Source organism: Cyrtonyx montezumae, unplaced genomic scaffold (genome assembly GCF_038088225.1).
Source record: "Cyrtonyx montezumae isolate F1298 unplaced genomic scaffold, pur_monq_1.0 scaffold_0, whole genome shotgun sequence".
NCBI classification, from domain to species: Eukaryota; Metazoa; Chordata; class Aves; order Galliformes; family Odontophoridae; genus Cyrtonyx; species Cyrtonyx montezumae.
Window position 1 is genome coordinate 46,391,014 of NW_027071824.1, and position 15,047 is coordinate 46,406,060.

Here is a 15,047-nt window from a genome sequence, read left to right on the forward strand (position 1 = left end):
TGTTCCCATCTTGGAAGTTGTAACAATCATCCCAAACCTTAAAGGCCCTGGAATTCACAAGGACAGCACAGAGATCCAACTAAGCAGGTCCAAGCCAAGCTCGGAGTTACCTGTGGTCAGTGCCCCATCTCAGGCTCCTCCTGGCTATGGGGCACTCCAAAACCTTGGCAGTGATACAGGTCTCTTATGGGGACAGTGCTGACAGTCTGCATGTGAAGGGCCACAGAGACAGAGATCTCCTCAGCTCTGCCTGATTAATCACTTTTCCTCTCTGAAAGAGGAAGAAATGCACCCACAACAAAACTGAACCCACTTCTGCACAGGCAAAGAACAAAATCTGAATGTAAATCTAGAGGCTTTTTTTTTTTTTTTTACTCTAACCACATTCATTATTCCAAAGAAGATTCTTACTCTACTGTTTAAATGGAAGGCCTACAAAGACAAAGACATCTTTGTTGCATGTATGTAAAAGCTAAGCAAACAGGAGAACATCAGCAAGGCTAAGAACTTCTACATTTAAGGACTCTTTCTGTTTGCCTAACTTGTTCAGAGCAGCGTGGAGACATGCACAGCTCTTCAACTAAAGCTCATGACAAATGGTGGACACTTATGAACACTCATAAAAAAGTAATGTTGGGGTTTTTTATTTGTTTTGTTTGTACCTGCCTACAAGAGGTAGAGAATATAAGTGGCAGAATATAGCAGATAAGAAAAAACTACTCACAAGACAGCAAAAAAGGGTTGTTGAGCAACAGAGGAACAACTACAACGTGATCTCAGTATCTGACTTTCAACTGAGTACAGTTTTCTGAGTGAAAACTGAATTATTGTCAAGAGGGAAAGAAAACTTAAAACACCTTTCAAATAAGTAAAGAACACGTCCACATACAAAAGGTGCATATGCCTTGCAGGTAGGCTTTAAATCTTCAGCATTTCCATGTAGGGCATTTATGATAGAAAAATAACTTTCTACACTCAGTCCTTAACAACAATGTCTTAGAATGAATTTCTCCATCCTCTGGTAAAAGAATGAAAATCTCTGCACAAGCTGTGCTGCTACATTCACTCCAAAGGTAGTAATTACTGCCTAGATGCTACATAAGAAAGCAATCTGTGTCTATTCAATAGCATCCCACTATCAGAAGTGATAACTCAGAAGCTGTCAATAGCCAGTCAAGATGAAATTGTAGCATAAAAATTGCTTCCATGTTTATGAGATAAACAATACTTTCCCACCCAATTTGCAGCAAATATCTACCACAACAGATATTTCTGCAAACACACTGTTTCACAGTAGTCAAAAATGCTACCTGAAAATAACCACATTGCTTAATTTTGTGTTAGCAATCAGCAGATTTGTGTGGAAAATTGACTGGCCTGCAGGGAAGAGAGTCAGCTAGTAAGGTCTGTTTCCCAGTTTTGTCCCCTAAAATGCCAAGTACATTAAAGTTCTTAGTTCATGTGTGCCTTCAGTCCCACATCATGATTGTGCTAGGAGATGGGGTGGGCACAAGCTAGCAAGAGGAGGAAGCCATTGTTGGAGCTGTGAGCAATCACGGTGGGGAGCATCCAGACAGGTAAGGGCAGCTTGGCTTCCAGCATCTCCTCAAAAATAACCTATCAGTGCACAGCTGCTAACCAGCAGATTGCCACTGGAAAAGCCTCCCTGCTTTTAAAGATCTGAAAGGCTGAAACAACTTGAAGCTATACAAATAATAAAAAAAGCTCTTGTATGCAAAGTGTGTTAGCAAGGAAAAGCATGAAAAGGAACGCTGTGGAAAAATGAACTTCTCAATAAAGGAAATGACTCAACCACTTATATGAAGACATTTTCCAAGGGTTAGATACCCACAGCTAGGGAATCAAGGGAAATATGGGATTTTATTTACTGCTGGGTAGGATTCTTTTGACACAAGACCCAAGCTGAGTCAAACTCTACTGCTGTAAATCCAGTTAAACACGCCACCCACCACCTCACTGTGCTCACGTCCATACTTTGGTCTTCATCAACATATAGCGAGTGTCAATGGATGTTAATAGGTGCCACTTTTTTCCATATAGAGAAATTAAATGACACTCCTTTGCCTCATATGCACTTCCATGTCACATGTCATTTTTGTCAGACTGTCCCTCTGCTGCCATCTGTCACACAGCAGCAAAATGTAGTGGAATATCGGCAGGAAGATGCAACCTCTACTGCCATACCACCACCATCTGCCTCCAAAATCATGCTCCAACAAAGTAAAAATAGAAGGCATTACTTTTGGAGCAGCCTTCTTACACCAGGGCAACTGAGTTAAGGGTCATCCCACAAAGCCTTCACATCAGCCAATTATTTAGTCACCAAAGGGAAATGGGCTCACGTAAAATGAGGCATTTGAGTAGATGTCAGTGGAATCATAAAGTAAGTTGGCAGAAATAGGTATCAATTTGCATAGATTTACATTCCTTTTTTGCACCTTACCACCTTAGTTGATATTACTTCCTGAAGCTCTGTACAAACCCAGTACAAACCCCTGACCTTCCAGAAATTTACTGGAATAGTAGTATGATGATCAGCATTTTGAAGTAGATACAGGCTCGTTATGGAGATTACTCCATTTCAGAATGATGCAGAATCAGTCATATCACTTCTTGATCTCAACCTCAACATTTTTGTAACAGTAATTGCTACCATAAAAAGCAAACATTTACACAGAAAATTGCAGCCTTCCCTGAAGCCTTTCACACCTTTTAAATTAGTTTGCTTCATGTGTTTGCCAATTATGCCTATTTTATTGGCTTTGCTCAATTAACATAACCCAGAAAACTTCAGTAACATAAGCATCCTTGGCCACATACAAGATTTAAAGTCAAAGCAAGAATCAGGTTATACTTAAGAAACAGGATCTGAAGGTAAAACATTCTTTCGTTCCAAATCTGTTTCTTACCTGAATACTGAAAATTGTGTTTTTACCTCAGTTGCTGTATTACTGAACAGTGGGTACAGCCAGTGCTCTGAGACACACCCTCAGCCTGAAGTGCTTTCTTTGCATACATGCCCTTTCTGACATTTCATTTGTTGATTTTAGCTTTTTTGCAGTTACCTAAGTTCTGAGGAGGGGAAAAAAACATCATGTATGCATAAAAGGTCTGTTGATGGATTCTCTCTTCTCCATTCTAAAGTTCAAAAGCATACATATGATACACTTATGAAGATCTCCAGAGTTTTCATCAGCTGAAAGATATATTTTTTTTAAATTGTAGCTGCAGCTTCCAAAACTGTGACTCAGCAACAACACTTTTGGCAAGTGGCTTGGTGCAAGATAAGCTATTTTTCATCTAACATCTCACTCACAAGTAGCAGGATGCTCTAATTAAAGTTCACTCATTACATTCGTAAGAACAGATTATTTGCTGTAAACTTCATTGATCTTGTGTTCAGAGTAATTAGAATCTGCCATGCAACATGATGTTTGGGCTGTGGGAAGTCTATTCTGGCATATCAAGAGTTATTAAGAAAGAATTTTACATTTCCAGAGGCAGAAAGTTTTCTCAACTTATGTTTCAGTACACTTGAGCTCAGGTAAGTCTCAGCTACTTACTATACATCAACCAAGCTATTCTTTACAAAATCTTTAAAGAAATTGAAGTTAAAGCCCATGGTATGGTACTCATGTCCAGAATGCTTGTAGTTTCATAAATCACTTACCTGTGCATACAAAGGCCATGTCAGATCATTTAGCATTTATTTTATGTTAGGTATAGATACCACTGTGGACATACAGCTTCTACACTGATGTCTGAGGACATACACCATCTAAATTATTTTTCCACCTAATGCCACTGCAATGGCCATTAAGGTAAGGTGGCTGTAGATGAAAAGAAACGTCCTAAATTTGACCAGATATGGAACTGTTCAGGCTCATACTACAGCTGATGAGAAAAAAAAATCACTCTAAAGTGAGTGAAGAAAGATGGAGTAAATTGAATAAATCAAGTAATTGAAGTAAATCACATAAATTGAATAATTTATATGTTAGCAGACATATACAAAATCAATCTTCTTGTGGATTGTCACTATGAAGGCCAATACTATCCCTTGGCCCCCGTCATGCCTCATTTCTTGTCCTACAAACTACAGTTCTCCACAGCATCTTGGACCGAATTCTTCTTCTTTTTTCAGTATATGCACTTAAGATGGGTGCCACTATATTTTCTCTTGAGGTACCATCCCCACAAGGTAGAAAAAATCCAGACCATGGAAGGAGATGCCAAAGCACCAATGAGACTGATGCTTCAGAAAACTGCTTCAACCTACAAATCTCACTTATGGAAAGAGAACCACCTGAACTAGACAATAGATAATACATAGGAGAAGGGCATGCCTAGGGATCCTACCCACTGCAGACTTGGCTTTGCTCCTGAAAGTACCTCCATCTACTCACCAGCAAGTTAATCAGATGAAGAAATAATCACCTCTGCAACGATTGACCTCCCTTTTGAGAACAGGTTGAGAGAACTGGGGCTGTTCAGCCTGGAGAAGAGAAAGCATGGGGGAGATAACATAGTGGCCTTTCAGTTTCTAAAGACAGGCTATAAGAAGGAAGGGGACAGATTCCTTAGCAGGGTCTGTGGTGATAAGACAAGGAGAAATGACTTCAAACTAAAAGATGGGATATAGAAAAAAGTTTTTTACAATAAGAGTAGTGAAGCACTGCAACAGGTTGCCCAGAGATGTGATAGATGCTCCATCCCTGGAGACATTCGAAGTCAGGCTGGATGGGGCTCTGAGCATCCTGATCTAGCTGTGATTTCCCCATTCATTGCAGAGGATTTGGACTAGGTGACCTTTAAGGCCAGCTTAAACAGTTCTATGATTCCTTCAAATCACCAAGCAGGGCTCAATTCTCTATTCGAAAATGTGTCCAGAAGAGTATACCTATGTTTTTTCAGGAAAACTGCCTTCAGCTTCTGTCTCCTAGTGAATGCTTTGACCGCTAGGGAAAAGATTAAGCTGATCAACAGCACTTTCCAAAGTGCAGAAGACAACTGAAGTATTCTAAGTGAAATTCTGATCTTTCTATATCAATTAAGTTTTGCTACAATTTTCACACTTTATTGACTAGCATTGTAATATATTATTTATTTAATTATAAAAAAACAATACCTTCTTCGTAGGAAAAAAAATAAGTATGCCACAGATGTTGAGGTCAGGATTGGCATAAGTTAGGCCACCACTTGAAAGAGTGGGAAAATATTATGCTTGAAATCTAGTGATTTGTGCAGCAAATAGTTCTTACAGCAGAAGAAAGAGCCCTTGGTGTCAGTACAAGGTTCAAAACTTCCACATTTTCCACTAAAGCTGTTAATGACTGTACTCATTTTGCCCCCATAAATAACAAATTCTTGTCTCTCCTCTTCTTTAATTAGCTCCCAAAAAGACAAATAAAAAATTTTGACAGCACTGAGCTGTTAAGATGAAATTAAAGCAAACACGAGTAAAATGAAAACAAAATTAAATTGAAAACACTGCGTTTATTTAAGTAGGACTTGACCCTAAAAACATTGATCACGTTCCAAGGGACTGTGAATGATTTCTCTGAAACAATATTTCCTTTGCATTGCTAGTATTACACTGGCCAAGTACTGATAAAGAAAGCATCCCAACAAGATGTTGTGTTAGAAACAACAGTTGCAAAAGATCTACCTTTCTTGCAGCTGAAAGTAAATGAGATGAATCACAAAACAGATCTGCTAATCCAATTATAGGACAGTTATAAATGCCTCTGTTGCTTCATGCTCTCTTGACTCACCACAACTAATAGTTTGTCTTATCTCCCTCTCCTCTCCCTGTTACCATTTGTCCATGTTAGTAAGGAGTTCAACAAAGAAAGGAATGGTATTAAGAGAAAACTGAAGGGTCATATTTCAATTACATGTATTAATTGTAAGTACCATGCTCAATCAGTGATTATTTGCTCTGGAAGAACTTCCAGACACCTCTAAGGCAACAAAACTCATAAGAAAACAAACATTTTCATCTTGTTAGCCTTAGCAAAGTTAAATGTTTTGCATGCATCAATTTGTTGGGAATACTGGAGTTAGAGTCCTCAAAAAACAGTAAAGGAGTATTTTTCCTACTACGAGTTCAATCTCCTGACATTCAAGTTGTATTTGCCTTTCTAGAGAGAGATTTTCAGTCGCATTTCAAGTTAATGACAAAGTCACTGAACTCTTAGCAACTGCTAAGGGAACACTGATGACTCGTTGTCAAGGCAGGTATAACTAGAAGATATTAAGTGACTTTAAATAGAGAAACTGATGATCCTAGTTCAATGTCCACTTGAAGCCCTACATTTCACAGATGAGACTCTTTGCTCCACTTACTGTCAGCCACTAGCAAATTACAGCTCCAAAAAGATGCATTATTAAAGATTCAAGAGTGGTCCAAAGAGAAATTGTTATATTTCATCACAATTTTAGAAGCATTATGTATCATTAATCGACATTAGAAATTCAACCTTTGAATCCTCTAATTTTAGGAAAGAAAATAAATTCTGCTGTTTTCCTAACTTTATTTCTAATTTTGTTCCTGACAAAAACCATGACCTTTCTCAGTTTTTCTAATAGTCTGCTGAAGGGACGAAAGGAAGTATTAACATTAGGAAAAAATACAAATAGTTCAACTTCATCCAGTCCAGTCTTCTAAAAGATTTCTGCATATGAATATGAATTAGGGTCACCACTTCTGGGACAACTTGAAACCTTAATTAAATCCAAACAAGATATCCTACTTGAATTTGCTGCAGACTTTACAAATAAGAAGAGTGAAGGAAATTAAGAAATATCTCAGGGGAAGCAAATTGTCCTTTTTTTTTTTTTTTTTAAGAGGCTGAGGTCTGCTTGTACTTACTTCTGAATACTAAGCACAAATAAATTTAGTAATATCCTAAAACGTCAGTCTCCTGCGGGGGGTAAAAAAAGGAGCAATGATTTTGATCTATTTCACATTGAGAACAGGCCCACAGAACAAAGTTTTTCTGTTTAGTTGAGAGTAAATTGATATGGCAAACAGGTGGAAATTAATAATTTACTCTTTGCTCAAAGCCATCTTCTTACTAAAAAGTTAAATGGCAGCAAGGATAGAATGGCAAAGGTTTGAACTCTGGTACAGAGCCAGTCGAACATGTTCTGCTCTTCAATGATGCAGAAAGTTACTCAGTTCCCTGCCAGTGACTAATGTCTGTTGTATGGGCCTCAAATAAATAAATAAACAAACAAATAAATAAATAAAGCCTCAAATGTGGTTGCTGATCTGCTATCAAATCTGAAAAATCATGGCTGGAGGGTGAAATCCCTGGTGACTGGAAAAAGGGAAACATTACTCTCATTTTTAAGAAAGGGAGAAAGGATGGCCCGGGAAACTGCAGGCCAGTGAGCCTCACCTCTGTCTCTAGGGAGATCGTGGAGAATATCCTCCTGGTTACCTCCTGTGGTCCCTCACCACATTCTTCTCTCTAAATTAGAGAGGTATGGATTTGAAAGATGGACGGTCCGATGGATTAAGAACTGGTTGGCTGGTCACAGCCAGAGGGTTGTGATCAATGGTTCTATGTCTGGGTGGAGGCTGGTCACAGGTGGTGCCCCCAAGGGTCAGTCCTTGGACCAGGGCTCTTCAACACTGTCATCAATGACATAGACAATGGAATCGAGAGCACCCTCAGCAAGTTGGCAGACAACACCAAGCAGAGAGGTGCAGTCAATACACTGCAGGGAAGGGAAGCCATCCAGAGGGACCTGGACAGGCTGGAGAAGTGGGCCTCTGTGAACCTAATGAGGTTCAACAAGGCCAAGTGCAAGGTGCTGTACTTGGGTCAAGGCAATCCCAGGTATTTATAGAGACTACTCCTGGAGAGCAGTTCTGCAGAAAAGGACTTGGTGGTCCTGGTAGATGAGAAGCTGAACATGAGACAGCATTGTGCACTTGTAGCCCAGAGGTCCAACTATATCCTGGGCTGTATTAAAAAAGGGGTGGCCAGCAGGGAGAGGGAAGTGTTTGTCCCCCTCTACTGAGCTCTTGTGAGGCCCCATCTGGAGTACTGCGTCCAGGTCTGGGGCCCCAGCACAAGTAAGATGCAGAGCTCTTGGAACGGGTCCAAGGAGGAGGGCCACTGAGATGATCACAGGGCTGGAGCACGTCTCCTATGAGGAAAGGTTGAGGGAGCTGGGCTTGTTTAGTTTGAAAAAGAGAAGGCTTCAGGGAGACCTCATTGTGGCCTTTCAGTACTTGAAGGGAGCATACAAACAAAACGGGAACAACTGTTTACATGGGTTGCTAGTGATAGGACAAGGGGGAATGATTTCAAACTAAGACAGGGGAGATTTAGGTTAGATGTTAGGAGGAAGTTTTCCACTCAGAGAGTGGTGATGCACTGGAACAGGTTGCCCAGTGAGGTTGTGGATGCTCCATCTCTGGAGGCATTCAAGGCAAGGCTGGATGTGGCTCTGGCAGTCTGGGCTAGTGGTTGGCCACCCTGCCCGTGGCAGGGGTGTTGAAAATAGATGATCTTTGAGGTCCTTTTCAATCCAGGCCTTTCTATGATTCTATGGAGATGGTCACAGCTACCAAGGCTTCTCAGATTGAGCTGCTCATCCAGACAGATGCCCAAAAGATGGAGAGCTTTCAACTGAACCTGTATGACTTTGTATTCTAAAAGCTTCCATATCTGTGAAACTGGCGCAGCACCAGATTTCCTGTCAGGAAGAGTGTGTGATATCCAAATCAGGCATCAAAAAAAAAAAAAAAAGTCTGCTTAGTTATTCTGAATGGGGCTGGCACTGATACTGGTTTCCAGATGGTTTTCTGTTGTGTGCTCCTATTGCACAGGGGACTGCAGCAAAATGAGAAGTGAAAGCCTTTCCCAGAGAGAAGCAAGAAATCAGGAAAACTGAAGCAAAAATGAAAAGACTAAGGCAATAATCAGTAAATTAAGTAACTTCCTGTGTCACTGTTTTCTCAAGTAAGGAAACAGCTGTGAAAGCTCTCACTTTTATGCCAAACAATTCAGCATTTGACTCTGTGGTCCATAGTAGCCTTGGCTGGCATTTTCCAGTCTCATTTATACAGCTAGATGCAAAGCAGCCAATTATCATGCTTATTATAACTTTATTAACAAACATGGTCTTTGAAAGGACAGATGTTCTTGTTTACCATCCCCTCAGATTTCAACCATCCCCATATTGGTGTCTGTACTCTGTGCTCTACCAAGTCAGATTTCTTTTGCTCTTTATTTACTTTTGATATTTCATTTTTCAAACTGCTTGATTCTTGTGTTAGGAACTGTTTTAATCAAATTCGTTGATAAACATCATTAAAGTCAAAGGGAAAATTAAATTGAAGAATTTAACCCCTGTAGTAATTCTGGCTTCTAAAAGGATGGTTGATGAGTGCTTTCTTAACACAGCAGGGACACACCAGTGCTGAATTCATGCATCTTTAGCAGTTTTACTAAGTTCCATTTACTTACTGTATTACAGCCCACTTATTATATAGCAAAAGAAAACTAAAATACAATAGAGGATAATGTCAAATCAATGAAGTGAACTACAGTGCAATACTAAAACAAATACTAGTTTTACTCTAAAGTTATGGCTCTATACACCATTGTACTGAATAGCTCCAGCAGATCACAGCATTCAGTCATGCGTTTAATTTTTCTAATTGTATTCTTAAAAGCACATAAGTAAGCACTCCATGCAGCTGGGGCCATAATTGCTCATTTGACCGTATTTTCAAGTTCGGTCTTTCAAAATAGCAGTCATGAGCTTAAGATCACTGAGAGACAACAGGTCCAGATATGTACCTTTATATTCTTAATTCTGAAAAGTCCTGAGTATTTTTGACTTCTAGGGGTATTGGAGAGAGTTTAAGTTACTTAATGACTTAAAGGATCAAGCCCTACAAAAACTGTAGCAATTTGCAAACTTTCATCAGAAGTTTCTGTCATTAATAAATAACCAAAAGGGCAACCAAAGGCCAAGGCATGTACAACAGGATTCATGCTGTTAATCATACCATCCTATTAATGGGCAATCACAGAAGGTAAGCCTGAAGCTCCTTGCTGCTGCTGAGGAACAATAACTGGGGTGGAGGAGCTGGGACAGTACTGCACAGAAACCTCTGACCCCGTCGCTTTTTCAACCCGTGCCTTATAGTCTTGAAGCCATGTCATGGTTTCCTCACACTTTATCAACTTGTATTTTTTCCTTCCATCTTACTGATGCAGAATTCAAGCTAATAAGCTTTGTGAGCTTATTACTATGCAAGTGAACTATACATTTAATTGGCTTGAAGTAGAAATCCAGGATCTACAAGCTGCAGAAACCAAAAAGTCAAGAAGCATAGGCACTCTATAAACAGGAAGAGTTGCAGGGCTAGGGGCACAATTTATAAGTTTGTGAACAAGTGCATCATTACTGATGGCTGCACTGTGAAGAAAAGCAAATGTATGGCTGCAGTGCTAGGACCTAAGACATACAAGGGAGGAGCAAGAAGCCTTCTGAAGAGTAAGTTCAACTTTGGGAACTATAATTTTAATCACCAGACAGAGATTTGTTGCAGGCTGAGAAGGAGGTCCAGGCTTGCCACTGTCCACTGCACAACCAGGGAGATGCTAGTGTGCAAATAAGAAAAAGCCCTTTATTGATAAGCCCTTGCACAAGGTGGACATAACTGGAGGACTGTGGACATCACCAGAGCATCTACAGGCTGGATCTGCTTGGCTGAGACACAGAGAAAGCTACAGATTCAAAAGTGGATGGGGAAGGATTCTGCTCCAAATGATCTCATCTTTTCAACTGGTAGAGCTGATCCTGCCTGTCAGGACAGAAAATGAGAGGGAGAGCAATCTCCCAAAAAAACAGTCGCTAATCTTTGGTGGCGTGCAACTGTGACTCAGTCACTCAGATAGACCTAAGTCTGAGTAAGGCTACAGCTTATTTCCGTGCAGGTTATCATACTGCGCACAGGATTTTTTAAGTGCAATTATGGTCTCTGACATCCTATCTAAAAAGAGTTATCACCATAGTAACGCTTAAATCATATGGCACTGCACACCTGATACCAATCAATCTTGAAAACATCTTTTTAAAGAAACAGCCTCCTGGAAAACTGCAGGTGGAGGTTTCTTTATAGCTACCGTGAAAACGTTCTAACAAAAATGGGAATTGTACATTATAATCTTCTAATTCCTCCATTCAAACCTAATCTCTATTTTTAATATTTATTAGTTTTTAAAAGCGATAGAAAATAAAAAAGGTTCATAGCAAAAAGCAGTAGTTCTGTGCCAAACAGAGTGACAAACAAGGTGCCGGTACTACGTAAATGATACCTTGTCTTATTTCCCTTGAGCATTAATAGTGACTTCTGAGAATACAGCCATGCTCTGGTTGCTGAAACATAGTATAAACATTCCCACTACAATGCCCCTTCACCTTCCCAAGATATCAGACTTACCAAGTGCTAATAAAACAGAAATTTTGTCCCCGTCCCCTTCCCTTCCCTTCCCTTCCCTTCCCTTCCCTTCCCTTCCCTTCCCTTCCCTTCCCTTCCCTTCCCTTCCCTTCCCTTCCCTTCCCTTCCCTTCCCTTCCCTTCCCTTCCCTTCCCTTCCCTTCCCTTCCCTTCCCTTCCCTTCCCTTCCCTTCCCTTCCCTTCCCTTCCCTTCCCTTCCCTTCCTCAGCTTGCAACTTACTTAATTTTAATTTTAATTTTATATTAAATATGTGTTCCACTCTCTGGGTAAAAATTCCTGAAGAAAACCATGTTTAAGGCAATGATTTCTGCATTCAGCTTGCAAGGCAGAATTCTGCCACAGGAACCCCAGACACATCCAGCAGCCAAAGCACCAGTAAAGGTACTGATGTCTCTGCAGTGTATTTGTTTGTTTTCCCTGTTTTTTTCTTTTTTTTTCTTTTTTTCCCTCCACTCCAGCAGTTTCCAGCTCCACCTGTTTCAACAGCCTGCTGTCTGTCATTATTCTATCAGAGACATAACTAAAGGTGGATGGAAATAATTCCAGCACAAAGACCCGTGCATAAACTCCATCCAGCCTCAGTAAGACAGTATTTTCTATTTGATTCTATCTCTTAAGTATCACTGTTTTCTGAAAGCCTATGACTTAGTAATTTTCCTTCAAAAAAGGCTGTTTCTGTTCAGATAGCTTCCATTTTCATCATCTTCCATTCATCTATGTTTTATTTTTCATGTAAATTACAGCTGTAATCGTTTATTGTGACAGTGCCTCTCTTTCATTAGGCACAATTTCAGAACGGGACACTGAATTTACCAATGCCATTGACTGACCATAGCTGGATATCGAGCTGCCATAGTGCTAGTGACAGATTTGCTTGAAACTCTTTCAGCATCCTGCAGATGAGTTCCAAAATACCATGAGTAGAGAGACACTGGGTCATTCAGAGTGGGTAACAAGACATCCTAAGCTTGCTGAAGCCTGTCCCTCCTTTGACACACCAAAGCAAATTCCATGCTCATAAGTTTTTGAGCTTATCTGGAGTGACTGCACACAAAAACAGCTTAAGAAAATGCCCCCACAACTCATTCTCAGAGAGCTGGTCAGCTTCAGGAATAACTTGTGAAAACATTAGAAGATCACTTAGAAAAAAGCTGTAACTTCTTCCATTCTACTCCTTTCATTTTCATGAGGGCTGACCCAATCTTTGTAACAAATAAAGCAATTGGGCACTTGTGACATATATATACAGCAGCTGTTAAGATAGACAAGTGCTCGAACGACTCTGCATGTACTATAGCTGAAATGTCAAATTAGTAGAAGACACAGATATTTGTTTAGCTTAGATTGGAAAAAAAACTAGTTGCCCCTTACTTCAGTGTGCAGCAGCCGTAAGAAAGGCCTCTTTCTTACAGGTATGTTTCATGACCAAAAAGAGGAGTAGAAATAAAACTAAGCTGCATGCTGATTCGAAGCTAGAAAAATAAAGGGAATTGATGATACGTAAGCAGAGTGTTAATACACCTCATTAAAGTGCCAGATGGTGAAAAGCAATCATCTTCGTAGTTTTCTCCTACAAATGAATTCTGCAGTATTTCACTAACAAGACGTCACGCAATACAGATACCTCCTGAAAGCTGTGCAACATATTTGTGCTCTCTGTAACACTTCAGAAGTCAGCATAGACAGTCACAAAGTCACATTACACTCGAAGAAGTTGTGCTTTACATCTGCTTTCATAGTGTGGAATTAAAATTACTCAGCTGCATTTCTGATTTGTCTCACAGCACGTGGCATTATTGTCCAGCAGGGCAACAGACCCCAACAGGTAAAATGTTTGCTCTGAAATCAAAATGAAGAAACCATTAATGATTTAGTTTTAAACTATGACAGGACTGAATTATGGCTTTCAGTTATGGCATAGGAATCAGCTGAAGAACAGACAGACTGATGCTGGATGATTTTGCAAAGGGAAATGGCAAGGGAAGATCAGAAACACACAAGGAAGTTGTTAGAGCAAGTGAGAAAGCTGTACGTAGCCCCCTGTGCTCTATAAGCCAGTAGGAAAAAAACTAAAAAGCCACACTTCCAAAATCCTTAGTTTAAAGACTATGCAGTGAAATGAATAGAAACAGTCTACCCTCATCCTGAAACAGTTTTGCCATAAATAGCTCATTCGCCATGCAGGTCAACCTGGAAGGCATTCCAATGTAGGCACTACAGAAAGACCCATTAAAGAACAGAATACTGCACTGTATTTGGCACATCAAAATAAAGATTCACATATGTTCCACATTCATTTATAAATCCAAGGTCATCGTTAAGAAATCATAAAAAACAAACAAACAAACAAAAACGCACACACAAAACCAGTAAGGGTCACAAATCTCATGAATATTTTCATTACCTTCTCTCCATATGCTTTTGCTGACTTCAAGATCACAAACCTTGCACTCTCACACAGCTGACTCAGCACCACTGTAGAAGCCATTAGCATTGCAAGTTTAGAAATGCTAAACCAGTGCTCTCTGATCCAGCTGCCCTTCTTTACTACTATCATTATGTAGTGAGCTTCAAAGTCATGACACGTGCCTTTCAGGCTGTTTCCTCTTTTCTTCCAGTGCTATCTTAGAAATACAATCCTTATTTAAGTACATCCAGTCCGTGGCTATTTTGTTTCCTCTGATGTTGCAGAATATAAATAACCATAGTAAGTAGCTTGCTGAAGATTTATTTATACGAATACAAATAGCAAACCACTATATTTAATAATATATGTTCCTCCTTCACTAGCGTAAGACTAGTAAAAAGAGGCTGGCTTGATAAAAATTTGGTCCATAGAAAGATATATGAAAAATACCTTTGAGTAGAGCTTTATGGACACAGATGTCTGACTTATGTGTCATGGAAAGTTACAACAAATATCAGTACATTCTCCAGATGCTCACCTGCCACAAGGTAGCCTTGCCTTTCCCAGTCATTCTCAAGGTAAGTTATAAAAGGTTACTGACATCAACAAAAAAGAAAGGACATACTAGTGCTCTTCTTTCAATTTTAGTGTATGTTCTGTTTCCAGAACAAACCAGTAGCTAAATTAGGCCAGTGAGAGCATCTCCACTCCTAACTCCTGCTTATTTTAGAACAAGGAGCAAAGGCTTCTCCAGACACTTAGATCACATGTGCCTCATTCCTATACCCAAGCCATGGACTGGAGAATACTAACACAGAGGAGACAGCCCTGTCCCATAACCCACAGAAAGACACAGCCTATAAACTACTCTAGTGAAGTGTTTCTCTGTCACAGGATCCTGACAGTTGGCTCACTCTGCCTTCAGGTCAATTTTCATCTTTGTTAGGAGTCAGCCACTAAACTGCTGGTCTCTGCTGAAAAGCATTTAATGACAACAGTGGAGATCCAGAGGCTTGATGGCTGGGGAATGCCCTGCAGCAGATGAAGGACCAGAACTTCAGACTAGGGACAGAGCTGTCTCCTTCCCAGGTTTCCCACCTGCTCCCAAGACAGTAATTGCAGTAT

The 15,047-nt window shown here is 40.0% G+C and overlaps 1 protein-coding gene across 2 annotated transcripts in view; it reads right to left on the reverse strand.

Annotated features, from left to right (window-relative positions):
* The window catches only part of PKIB (cAMP-dependent protein kinase inhibitor beta), a 51,183-nt gene that overhangs the window by 17,976 nt on the left and 18,160 nt on the right, over positions 1-15,047 (reverse strand). Inside the window, exon 1 of one of the 2 annotated variants that reach the window (XM_065734424.1) lies at positions 4,475-4,546. The exons of the other annotated variant lie outside the window; for it this stretch is intronic. The gene's annotated coding sequence lies outside the window, so the exon portion shown is untranslated. Of the gene's footprint in view, positions 1-4,474; positions 4,547-15,047 lie in introns of those variants that run through there. 2 annotated transcript variants of the gene reach the window in all.